This window comes from Aulonocara stuartgranti (assembly GCF_965226115.1).
Source record: "Aulonocara stuartgranti genome assembly, chromosome: 5".
Classification (NCBI taxonomy): domain Eukaryota; kingdom Metazoa; phylum Chordata; class Actinopteri; order Cichliformes; family Cichlidae; genus Aulonocara; species Aulonocara stuartgranti.
The window spans coordinates 16,961,070-16,973,813 of record NC_138943.1 but is presented as its reverse complement, the minus strand read 5'-3'; the positions used below and the strand labels follow the sequence as shown (position 1 = coordinate 16,973,813).

Below are 12,744 nucleotides of genomic sequence, written 5' to 3'. Positions count from 1 at the left end.
TTTTTTTTTCTTTATCATGCTGCTGTAACACAACAAGTTCAGTTGTAGTTTCAATAAAGTCTCTCTCTCTCTCTCTCTCTCTCTCTCTCTCTCTCTATATATATATATATATATATATATATATATATATATATATATATATATATATACGCACACACACAAAATATATAAAATATATATACATATATACAAAAAGATGTAGCTAAGGAAAGTCCATTTTCAGGATTTGTGATTTTCAAAAACTAAAGAAATCATCTGAGAAACTAACCAATAACAACTCACAAAAATCAACTGCTTGGTCAGTGTGAAAACTATTTTGGGATATATAAGTTTTATTCACCATAAACTTTTTATTTCAGCCTAAAGTGGCACATCATAAGCTAGAGGAGGGCAGGCTGAGCCAGTATACCTACAAACCTTTTATTTTAAGACTTTAATCGTTTATCAATTGTCTTGTTCCATATTTTTAGGATTTATTGGCGGCAGTTCCGCAATCGACCGGCAGGTGCCGCTGCTGCACCGTTGGAAGGACAGTTGCACCACTTCGGCTGCTACCTTCACGTGCGTACTTAATTGCATTGTTTTCCCTTCCAGTTTAAGCGCATGCGATGCACATTTGTAAAAGCTAAATAACTTTTTTTTTACTAGATATCAGAACAATATGATATCTGTTTGCATAACTAATAAAATAACTATTAATTATAATAATGATAATAACTAAGTAATAAAAATATATGTTGTAGCTTAGGTGAAAATAAGTGACATGGAAAATTCTAAATAAAGTATTAATAATAAAAATAGCTGGAAAAAACATAAATCGATGTAGTGATTGCTTGTATTTTTTCAGGATCACTGTTTTGCACTAAAGATGCCATGCTGATATTTCTCTTTTGATGGCCTCTGCAAGCCTCCGCGTTGAAGGTCGAGCTTTATGAGTGGAGTTAAAGGACATCCAGATATTAGTGAGCATAAAACCTTCACACTAATTAAATGATTGCAACACTTTGGCAGAAGAACAGACAGAACAATTCAAAAAAAGGCAACCAAATTCCCCACATACAACAACCACACCTCTATCACACACTTCCAGTTTCTTAAATTATCCCATATAAAAAGCCCAGAAGAAGCATGAATGAAAATTAAGGCGATGCCACGGTAAACTTTTCCTTCCGTTGTTATAATACTGCTTACAACTGCTTTGAAGTGATTGCGGGCATTGAGGTCACTGAGCCCATTAGTGTCATGTTATTGCTGGCAATTTTTTTTTTTTTGCTCTGTGAATTTATGGTGCAGTTCACATTGTGCAATGGACATTTTAAATAGTTTTTAAGCTCGCTATATTTACATAAGCTCGGACCACTTACATGTGTGCACATGCTCCTGCAGTAAAGGTTGATTCAGTACAGGGTTAAGTTTAGAAACACCAGCCTGTTATTTTTAGGTCTTTTTTCCCCCAACTGTGGTAACTGAGCTAAAACTGCACCTTTGTATGGAGATGATCCTGTATCGTGCTGTTTCAAAACACTAATGCTTGTCTTTTATCACTGTCTATTTCATTTCTCTGAAACACCTACTCCTTAAAAGATGCACATTTTAATTAAACTCTTTCATCCGATCTTTGATCTACACTTCCTGTGGGTATCACTTCCTAAAAAGGCATGCTTCATACAAGTTTTTGCAAGTAGTAACTTATTGCAGTTTCAGCAGTTAATAATTAATAATCAGAGCAACTTAAAGAAAAAAGGCATGCTGCATGAGGTTTGTATTGATTTAGAGATATTTTTTAATTATTTTCTAGGGATTTTACCCTTTATTAACATCTTATTAACGTGTGAGCTATCTGCAGACTTGATGGCTGCCACAATTTATAACCCACTTATTACAATGAAAGCAGCATACACCCATTTAATAGACCTGGAAACCTGTTAGAGCTTGTAAGTAGGCTACAGTTTTACTAAATGATTTAACCTTTGAATAAGTATAAATAAAGCCACTGGTTAAAACTTACACACCTTTTATTAAAAAAAAGGTGACTTATCAGACCATGTGGACTGTATTCAACTACTCCCCCCCCCCCCCCCCCGCGCGCGCCTCCTGCTTTTATTCTGTGATGTTGCCTCTATTTTTCTGCGCACTTTGAGCTACATTTACACCCAGTGCGCAATAAATAAAGCAGATATCACGGATCATTTTTATTGATTGAAGTGCTTTCGTGTGTGCGGGTGCTTTTTCCACTGCGGGCGTGTGCATTTAACCGCGCGCTAGTTTCTGTGGCGGCAGGGGTGGTGAAAGACAGAGAGAGAGAGAGAAAAGAAACCTTCATGTGAGCTGTCTATGTGAAAGTAGTTCCGGGCACTTAACCCAAAGAGGGGAGAGTCCCGGATGTTGGCTCGGCCGCCGAAAGAAAGGCGAACGGGTGAAGGCGGAGAGAAGCTGAAGAGGGACGCCACGGCACCGCAGGCACACCGGCGAAGCCACGGTCACAGCGGCTCTTCACACAGGACGATAGCGTCAGGAGCGCAGGACATCCCCGAGGGGGGAGGGCAACCCGCTATCCGAAGAAGAGGAGGTGAAGGAAGGGGGGAGACAGTTACTCTGAAAACTACCGTGAGGATTACAGAGAGCCACCGTCACAGCAGCTTTCACCCTGAGTAAGTGAGCTATACGGGCATGGAAGTTGAACTAAGGCCCACGAAATGGACGACTTTAACGGGGAAGTGAGCTGCACTGAAGTTGTGGGGATTGCGCCCAGTGAACAGGCCCTGACACACGGTTCTCCACTCGCTGTGCTGAGGCGTGAGGGGGGACTCCTGGTTTTTTTTCCCCCTTCTTCTTCTGCTCAGGGAGCCAGTCAGTGTTTCCCCCGTGGTCAGTGTTAGTACACCCCGGCCGTGCTGCTGCAACTCTCCAAGTTGACAGCTCTTGCGTTAGCCTGCTAACACCGCCGTGCAACCGGTGACAACTGACAGGGCAACTTTGACAGCTAGCTAGCCAGTTTTGGTAGCCAGCTAACTTTAGCAGAGTGTTGTGGGCGCTTTCTCCAGGGCCAGGGCTAGGTGTGTTTGTGTGTACGCTTGTGCTTTTCCTCGCTTTAGGTGGCTGTATAATGACCTACCCCAGCCCTCCACAGCTATCGTTAAGCTAGCTGTTTGGTATGTGAGACGATGTGTGTCCAGCATGGAGTGAGTGTGTGCATGAGCCCAGTGTCATTTGGCTTTCCTGCGTGCTCTGACGGTATTTGACTCACAGCTGTTGCAGTGTGTTTTCTCGTCTGTCAATCGTCTGCTTCTCGGGCGAGGTTATAAATTCCTGCAGGAAAAATAATGATCCTAGCATGAAAAAGATGGGGGGGACCCCCTCAAAAATCTAGTCGACCTGTGTGAGAAGGGCGAAGGATTGTCATGAGGCTGGGCAATCAACAAGTGCAAAGCGTGTTTCAGGTGCATTTTACGCCGCTGATTTTGATCTCCAGTCTGCCTCTGTGCCGCTGTGCATTGTCCTGAGACGGCACAGGCGGGTATTGCGGTTAACTCTTTGGTCATTTGTGCAAGATTTCTCGGGGCATGCTTTTTCTTATCTCTTATGTTTTTTCTAGTAGTGAGTTTGTGATCGTTCAGAATAAGGCAGGCACACACACACACACACACACACACACACACACACACACACACACACACACACACACACACAACCCCAAAACAAAACAGCTGCGACATTTGCATGTAGTTGTGTACAAAAACGGCGCTCTTCCCTTTTTATCCCGACTTCCTTTATTAAAAGATGGATGACTGAACTCTTAATTTGCACTGCTGTCAACTCGTGCAGGCTTTATCAACGGATTCAGTGTGCTATTGCAGAGATGGGCTTGCAACGAGCTAATCATCATATACTCTCAATTAAATTTGCCATAAAGCCGGCGAAAAAAGGTTAAATTTATGACTAAATCCAAGCGTAATAAATTCCCCCCTAACATCCCAACCATGCCAGACCTTATGCTTCAACTAACAAAATGCCCATAGCGTTAGTCAGCACCCACAATCAAAGGTCAGACCTGGTTTGCTTCTTAATCACCCATCCTTTAAATAGCAGGCCCACAGAGCTGTCTGGATCGAGGCTATCTGTGCGTGCAGCTGTAGAAGACACATGGTGTTTAAGTGTGCATGGTGTTTGAAGTTGTTCCATCCAGGTCACTAGGGCCACAGTGGTTCCATTAGGCGTATTGTGGGGAAATGAGCATGCATGCTTACCCCGTCATTTTTATCATTCGAGTTTCAAGAAGTGACACCAAACAAGATGTGTGAAAAGTCTTAAGTTTGCTATGTGTTTTTTTGGTGCTTGATGCAATTCACTAAAGTCGCCTTTTTATAAACACTGCTGTTTTTATAACCAAGATCTGTCACCGGGCTGTGTGACACTGGTAGTATTTGCAGTTCTTATCTGACTTGAAGTACGGCTAATGCATGCTTTTTAAAGGCTGCTGCAAAAGTATACATTACAACGCACGCACGCACGCACTGCTGTAACATCCATTTAATTCATTTTAGTCTGTAAGCAATGCTCATGTTCATTTCTGTTTAAAGCTGAAAATGCTGGGCAGGCTCAGACTTGGAGGTTCCTTCATGTGTATTATGTACAGTAGTTTATAGTTTACAATTTGATATCAAACGGAGCCTGGTTTGGGATTTTATTTGTCATAGTAAAAAGAAAGAAAACAGTTGTTCATCTTTGATAAATTGATTGACTATTTGAGAAGAAAGTGCAAAGCACATTACACACGTAACCATTTTTAAATGTGCATGGGAGGATGAGATTCAGGTTCATCTGTAGTTTTGACCTACTGTGGTTTTTGAAGTATCCTGCTTAATGGTTTAAAAAAAACCCCCAAACACCTACATCGTGTGTGTGTGTGTGTGTGTGTGTGTGAGAGAGATGACAATAACATTTATCTACCATCTCTGAAGAAAAATTAATTTGTTGGCATGTGCAGAAGACAAGGAACATAAATGTAAAATATTTCATCACAGGTACTGTTATGCTTGGAGGTGTATAATTTAATAGACTAAATAGAATAATGACATGATATTGGGATAATTTTGATGTATGTCAGGGGTCAGAAAGCCAGTATTGTACTGTGAATTCAGAACAGCTTTTTACTTTTTTGAATATGAGCTCATTTGGTATTCAGTATGTGGCCCTGTGCCTAGCCGGTCTCACTGAGAGGCTTTTTAATTTCTCCCCTTGTTGAAGTGATTATTCAAATGGCCATCCGTGAGGTGCAGTTATCAGACTCCTGGTGCTAGTTGAGCCTGTGGCAACATGAAGGCCCATCACAGCCCCCCCACCGCCCTGTGTAGTTGGACAGCACCCAACAGGTACCCTCTGTTGCAACCCCTATTAGACGGTCACATCTTCCCCCTCAGGCTGAAAACCTTTTGTGTTATGCGATTGGCAGATGGCAATTTATTCATGAGGACTGCTGATGCTTTGGGTCAGAGGGCTCTGTTTAGTATTTTTTACAATGACTTAGTTTTGGTCTGAATCCAAAGTGGCTTGTTTCAGTCTTTCGCTCTCTGCTCTGGAATGTGAAGTTATTTTAGGTCTTTTTTTTTTTTCTTCCCTCCTCACTTCATCGCCCATCATCTTGTCCTTCAGCGTGTTTTTCTTCTTGGATGAGCGAAAAAACAGGATCTTCCTTCTCATTTCAACAGCTGTTTGCTCTGCATGGAGGCCAGGCTCAGGCACACTGACTGGACAGTTTTTGGGGTTTTTTTTTTTTTTTGAAAAATTCTCCCTGTACCCTGCTTATATCCGGCGTTGGATGTTTCGCCGCGTTTGGTGAGAAGAGACTGGCTCAGTCTTCATTAGCAAAGCCGTGCATCACTAGAATGCCGATGAGCTATGAAGCCATTCATCTGCTGGAAATGCCTCCCTGATTCCAATTTGAATCTTGTTTGCAGTCACATTGTGTGAGCCCACTTCTCCATGTTAAAGAAGTCTCTTTATGTGAGAGATCAGAGGGGGATAATTGCACTTAAGTGAACCTCATTTAGTGCTGGCCAGAGCAATTACAGTAACTGCAGTTCTAGGCATTTTTGGGGCCTGGAGCAGCTGTCATTGAGTCTCTGTAGCTGAGATATCAAATGGTGAATAGAATGGCATTGCCATGCCATCATGGGAATGGCATATCCTTGGATGGATTTTAATTAGTTTTTGCAGGTTTTTGCTCAGCGCTTTTCTTTTCTTTTTTTTTTTTCTCCATTTGAAGAAAAGCATAATTAAAAATGACAATTAGAAATGCATTATTTTAGTAATGATTGAAAATAAATTATTCTCAAGGTGCTGTAAGGTGAAAAAAGCCAGCAATGTTTCTTCAGGCAAAACCCCCTGGGCTTGAGGGAAATGTTTTATCATTAATGTTATTCAGGAGCCAAATTTTGGGTTTTGCTCAGCTGGGTGCTTTAATCTATTTTTGCTGTAAATTAATGAATTTTTAAAGAGCCCCTCGCTGGATATGGGTGGATGTGGGAATGCAGCGCTGGTTCGGTTTTCAAACGAGCCTCTCCTCCTCCTCCGTCACCCCCACCCTCCTCACGGGATGGAGAGAATGAATTTGCTGAAGCACTACACTTTTCATTTTTTATTCATCCAGCAGTCCACTGTCTAGTTCTCCTCATCCTACCTCCTCCTCATCTATTGAATTGAATTTGTCAGTGAACTAGTCTTGTATGCGCCAATTCACGTCCTGGATTGGAGTTGGGCGTAGATGTGAATTGGTGAGGGAGTCATGGGATATTTAATTCAGCTGGCTCTTTTGCTCATATTATCAGTACATTTGCTCAGATGCATGTTTTATCTAAAAGTGTGTATCGATTTATGTCTGTCTGACTAATCAGGGACGGTCTCTTTGCAAGGGGAACTACAGTAACTACCCACACTAGAGTTTGCCGGGTAAGTTTAGAAAGTGGAGAAGAAATGGGTGGGGTAGGGGCGGAGGGGAGAGGAGGGGGGTTTGGCGGCTCTTGTATTGCATGGCGGTTTTGGTGAGTCATTACAGCCTTGTGGTAGCAAGAAGGATGGATATATATAAATAAAAATTTTGTGGCAATTTTACTATAAATGTGTAACTTGATCTTATCTTTGCATTGGGTTTAAGCAAAGGTGCGTGACCAAAAGTGTTACGAAAATGATGGTTAGATGGTTTTACTGTAGTAGATGTGCAAAGGAAATCGGGCCCTGCAAGTCATAATGACGTGAAAACAAAAGTGTTTCTGAGTAAATGCACATTGTGTGTGTGTGCAGTAGCTGTGTCGTGTAAGATTTTACTTACATGAGTGCTAATGAAGACCCAAATCCTAAACGAATAAAATGGGCCTCAGTTTTCAGTTCCTTGACGGATTTAATAATTCATCATATTGTTTGCTTTGTCCTTGAGTTTTAATAGGCCCTCAGTATCAGTGTAGGCTTTTTTTTTTTTTTTTTTTTTTCCTTTTGGCTGGTTGCTTAGAAGGAGTTGATATATGATTCACACTCTTAGGAGACCTTCGCGCTTTGTGCAGGAAGGAGAGCTCGCTAAGCCGACGCAGCTTAAGTAATAAGAGTGGAACTTTCATCCTAGTATTTGGTATCTGTTTTAATCATTACTTTGGCTCGCGTGGCAGAAATAAAATCCAATTTTTAGGCAGCATTCCTAGAGAACAGGGAAATTTTTAAACTTAATACGGTAGCACTTACAGCTGACTAAACAATGCAGCTTTTCCTGCATACCAGTCGCCACAGAACTTTCATTTATGACATATCATACGAATGGCGGCAATAACTGCTGCACTAAGGTCTCTTCATGAAATGACACTTTAATAACACGATATTCCCAGATGTTACGTCCAGCTCCCGCCTGTGGACTGCATGCATGACATGGCAATTTATAGGTGATAGCATAGCAATAATACATGGAGAGCGTAACATAAATCAGACTTGATTGAATATGATAATCTTTGTGCTGTGAGATGCAGCAGCTGGTTCACAGGTACAAGCATACATAAACCACTTAAGATGTACAAATTTACAGCCAAGGTGAATTCACTTGCTAAAAAAAAAAGGTCAGCAGTGTGCGGTTGGATAATCTCTCGTGTGGATGCCACTTGCTTGTCTACTACAGCGGAATTAGTGTCTGAAAAGGAAGCATGCACTGCAAGTTGCAATTCTGTCTGCCCTCCTAGGTTTATTGTCTTTATAGCATGATTGTGTTAATGCTGTTGCAATGTAGTTACGGTAGGGGAAAAAAAGAATTGTCATTTGGTTGAACATCAGTCTGCAGAATCCAAAAGGCAAAGTCGGAGAAGGTCAGTTTTAATTTTGCTCCACAATCCTAAGGCTGAATGGTGAAGGCTTGCCACATAACTTTGGTTCATACTAGGGCTGCCACAAATGATTATTTTGATAGTCGACTAGTCACTGATTATTTTTGCGATTAGTCGACTAATCAGATCATGCATCCATTGGATGTACAGCTTATTGCACCAGCAGCATCTGCTCTTATATAACTATCATTAGCTTACAGCTTTAAGCTTTTAAGGTGCTAACTAAAAATAAAGACAAGATGATAGTTTATTAAATTTTAATGAAATTTGCAGATTGTTTTGGTGAAGTTTAATAAACTCCTTGCTATCTAAAATATAACAGGACACCGGAGTATATTTTCGAGCATCTCACACTTCTGATAATCAGTTGTCTGCTTGATGTTTATTCAGTTGTGTAAAAACTATAACTTTAATCTCAGCCAAACCGATTTACTCAGGAACAAATAAAATACTAAAAAAAGCCAAACAATAAAATTTTTAAGTTATCTAAGTGACTTGTATATGTTTAACCTGAGTAGCGAAAGACGGCGGTGGGTTTGAAAACGATTTGCCGGGACTCCGGTGTTCTCACGGGCTCTAGTGAGCCTTGCCGAAACGTCTCAGACGTCTCCGAAAACATCGGAGCGCTTTTGAAAATATGTGGTGTCTTGATAAACTGAGCAGATATTTGAGGTTTACACAGCTACATTCTCGCCTGAAAATATGTTAAACGTTTATTTTGTGACCCAGAAAGAATAATAAGAGTAATATTAAAACTAACTAGCTGCCGCCATTGTTGGAAACTGAGCTGGGCCGCGCTATGAATTCTGAGACAGAGCTACTTCTTTTTCTTCGGGGTTTAACGGCAGCTGGCATCCTTGTACATGCAGTGCTGCCATCTTCTGTTTCAGTCCATTATTACACTCTTAAATCCTACTACTTATTCCTGCGTCTTTTGTGATCTTACAAAGCTTCAAACGACACATCAACGATTTTGATAGTTGATGTAATCGTGACTAGTCGACTAATCGTGGCAGCCCTACTGAATACTCTGCCAACAGTAAGCTGGTGGCTGATAGACCATTCATCATGATATCACAAGATAGAACCTGTTTGAGCATATTTTTTTTTTTTTGATCACAACTGAAGGTTGCATTTAGTTGCTTCTTTTCTCTATGTTGTGATTTCTGACAATGTTAAAGTGACCTGTCCAGAAATAGCTTAATGCAGCAGTTAGAGTCTGTATGATGTGATGTGTGAGGCTCATGATCTGTAAGGACTAGTGCCAAGTTATGCAGATGTGGTGTTAGTTGGGAAGGAACTGCAGTGGATCTCTTAGACTCGATGATTTAACACTTCTTTTTCATACCCCTTGCTTGTGCCTCATTATCATCTGTAGTGCTCAGAAGAAGCGCCCGTCAAAAACCTCTCTGCTATCGTCATTTGTTGCTCTTTTTTTTTTTCTTTTTTTTTTTTTTGTGTGAAACCTGATGGATTAGCCTTAGTACTTGGAGTCTCCATCTGTGATTCAGAAAACCCCCAACAGAAGCCAAGGATTCTCTCTGTGGAGTTGGAGGAAATGTTGATCTGTGTGTGGACCAGGAAACCCACACGTGGTGACTTGCTCTTGCCCCATCGTTCTGTCCTTGCTCTCACACGTAGCCAGTGTCTTGATTATGGTTTCACATTGTCTCTTCCCTTCTTTTTCTCTCTCTCCGCCATACTCTCCTGTGCTCTTCACTTAGCAAACAACACGTCTGCAGAGAATTCAGAAGAATGCATCTTGTTACTAGATGAGTCATACTTCCTCTGGTTTGCATGCCTCTCCCTCAGGGTGGATGAATGAGAGGGCGGAGAGGTTAGCTGGAGGAGGGGCTCGGTGGCTGAAGCAACATGGTCTGTGCCAGTTGCCCAATGTAATTAAGAAGTTATCAGTGCATTGGTCACAGGCCATGAGCTGCCTAGATCAGCGCTGCCTCACAGATGTGGTTGTCCCAAGGTGGCTACGTGACTGACAGCTTTGACCAGGGTGAGTCACTGCCTTCAAAAAGTAACTGTTTGGAAATCTCAGGCTCTGACCCTGTAAGTCAGCCTCTCTGCCAAGGTGCTGTGGCCCTGGGAGAGGAGCCCAGAGCCTCAGCTCTAGGGAGAAACAAGACAGCACCTGCAATTTGAGAAATGTCTCTGGTCTACTGAAGGAAATTTATATGGCAGAATGAGAAGACTGTAGATGAGTTTGCATGCAGTTACTATGCTTCAGTGTTTCTCAGGAGGCCTGACTTTGGGATAAATGTTTAAAAAATAGATTAAAGTTTTTTTATTTATTTATTTTTGGTGTGAATTTCACATGCAGTTAAGTGTCTAACACTGGTTTTAATTTCCTAAACGTATGCTTTCAATTTGGCTTAATTTCACTTTGCGTCACAAAATGCACAGAACTGAAAACAATTTTGATTATCTGTATAAAGCTGATGAAACAGTATCAGGCCTCTCCTGGCTCTTGCTCTGTCTTTCCCCATACCTGCTCTGCTTGGTCCCCTGCCAGAACCTATGACTCACAGGAGACTGAGTGACCTACTTTTTTTTTTGTCTTCTAGGAGTGCCAGAAGATCTTTCTTATTTGCAAGACGATACACTGGGTAAATATAAGTCAATTAAAATGCACTTAATGCACCCATTTTTGGATTTAAGCACCTAAAGGCTGTGTCAGCATGGCGGCCACCTCAGAGAATTCCTTTCATTATTACAAGCAAAAAAGAAACGTAGTAAACAGGCGAGCTTTGATATCTCATTAGATGCAAACTGAGTTTAAGGCCACACTGGCTCTCATCAAGCCAATTTAAAAATATAACTCATTTAAGCAATCTCATAATCCTGCTATATCTCTGTACGTTTATATTGCTCATTCCCAGTTTATCCAGGTTGTCAGAGATTATGGTTTGAAAGCATTTAAACAGAATCAGTGAAAGCTGCCTAGTCGGCTTTTGCTGATTCTCAAGGCCTAGTCGGCTTTTCTTTCTCCAATGATGGAGTTCTGGCTGTACTGTTAAGGTGAAGTTTGAACAGTTGCTTTTATGTATGCCACTGATTAGTCAGGAGATAAAAAGTTTGGGTATACATGCAATCTTTCAAATGCCTGGTTTATAGTTTGCCCACCTCTGAAAAGAAAACAGGGATGGGATCAAAAGCCATAGGATCACTGAGATGGCTTGAGCTGGTTTTTGATTGGAAAAATATGCCGCTTTGCACCAGATGGAATTTCCACTTTAATCGCTAATTGCCGTTTTTTGGTCGTGTTGTCTCTCATTGATGCAGAAACAAGCTGTGCAGTTGAATGTGCTGTCTTGGCTGCTCTTTTTCCCTTCTACAAGGCTTGGCTTCTTTGATATGTCAGTTTTGTGTTAGTCTGCCGCCTTCGTCTTGACACGATTGGCCCCGCTTGCTCCGACCTCCTGGAAACCCCCCAGCATGCCCGCCCCAGGGTGTGTGTTCAGTCATTTATTCGGCTTCCTCTAAAAGACTGCCATGCCTTCACTTCCCTTCTAGTTTCCCTCCTCTTATTAAGATGCAGAAGGCAGAGCAGTGTTTGGTCTGAAAGGCTTAGTGCTGGGGAGTTACTGGTGTGTACAGTGGGGGGTCAGGGAGGGACTGTAGGCATGGGGACTTCAATGACTTAATGTGTGCTGTGTGGCCCCGGCCACACTTGTGCTAAGTTTTGCAGGCAGCTCACATTGCTCTGATTTATGCCTTTTTGTGTGAGTCCATTCACAGAAAGTCAAAATGATGCTCTGACAAAAGTGACTATAATTGGAGGGGAACAAATTATGAGGTCTTTGGTTAATGCAGATTGCTGCTTGAGTTTATGCCTGATAATCCCTATTTAGTCATCTGAAATGGCTGCCTTTTTGAAACCTCTTTTATTTTTATCATTTCTTTTCTCCAATGAATTTTGTCACGTGTTTTCTTCTTTTTTTGAGGTCCCAGTGGTGAACCACTTTGACCATCAGTCGAGCATTTTGATTCTCTTCTTTGCTTTATCAAACATTTTTGCTCTCAGTGAAATCCTCCAGGCGCCTTTTAGTGGCACCTACATTGTTACCCATTTACTCCAGTATATAATCAGCCTGCTACAAAAGCGTGACCTTGAATTTGCTGGTTGTGTGGTTCGCTAGAATATTGCTAACAAACCAAAAAGCATGGCTTCGAATCTACACTAGTGGTACTCGTTAGGGGTGGGTGTAACCCACAATGTGAAAATATTACAATACATTGGCCTCTAACAACAGTATCATGACTCTTTGTGAAACTAAAGTACAAAATAAAAAAAACCCTAACAAAAAAAGCATCAAGCAGGTATTCATTTACTGGTATTTGTATATGCCCATGGCCACTTGCTTGTATTGGGTTG

The 12,744-nt window shown here is 41.5% G+C and overlaps 1 protein-coding gene across 3 annotated transcripts in view; it reads left to right on the top strand.

Moving 5' to 3' along the window:
- Positions 1-2,279: 2,279 nt before the first annotated feature.
- Positions 2,280-12,744, top strand: part of foxj3 (forkhead box J3) — a 98,702-nt gene continuing 88,237 nt past the window's right edge. The window contains exons 1-2 of one of the 3 annotated variants that reach the window (XM_082534839.1): positions 2,280-2,651; positions 10,934-10,975. The gene's annotated coding sequence lies outside the window, so the exon portion shown is untranslated. The remainder of the gene's footprint in view (positions 2,652-10,933; positions 10,976-12,744) is intronic. The other 2 variants (XM_082534838.1, XM_082534841.1) reach the window with 2 other exon arrangements.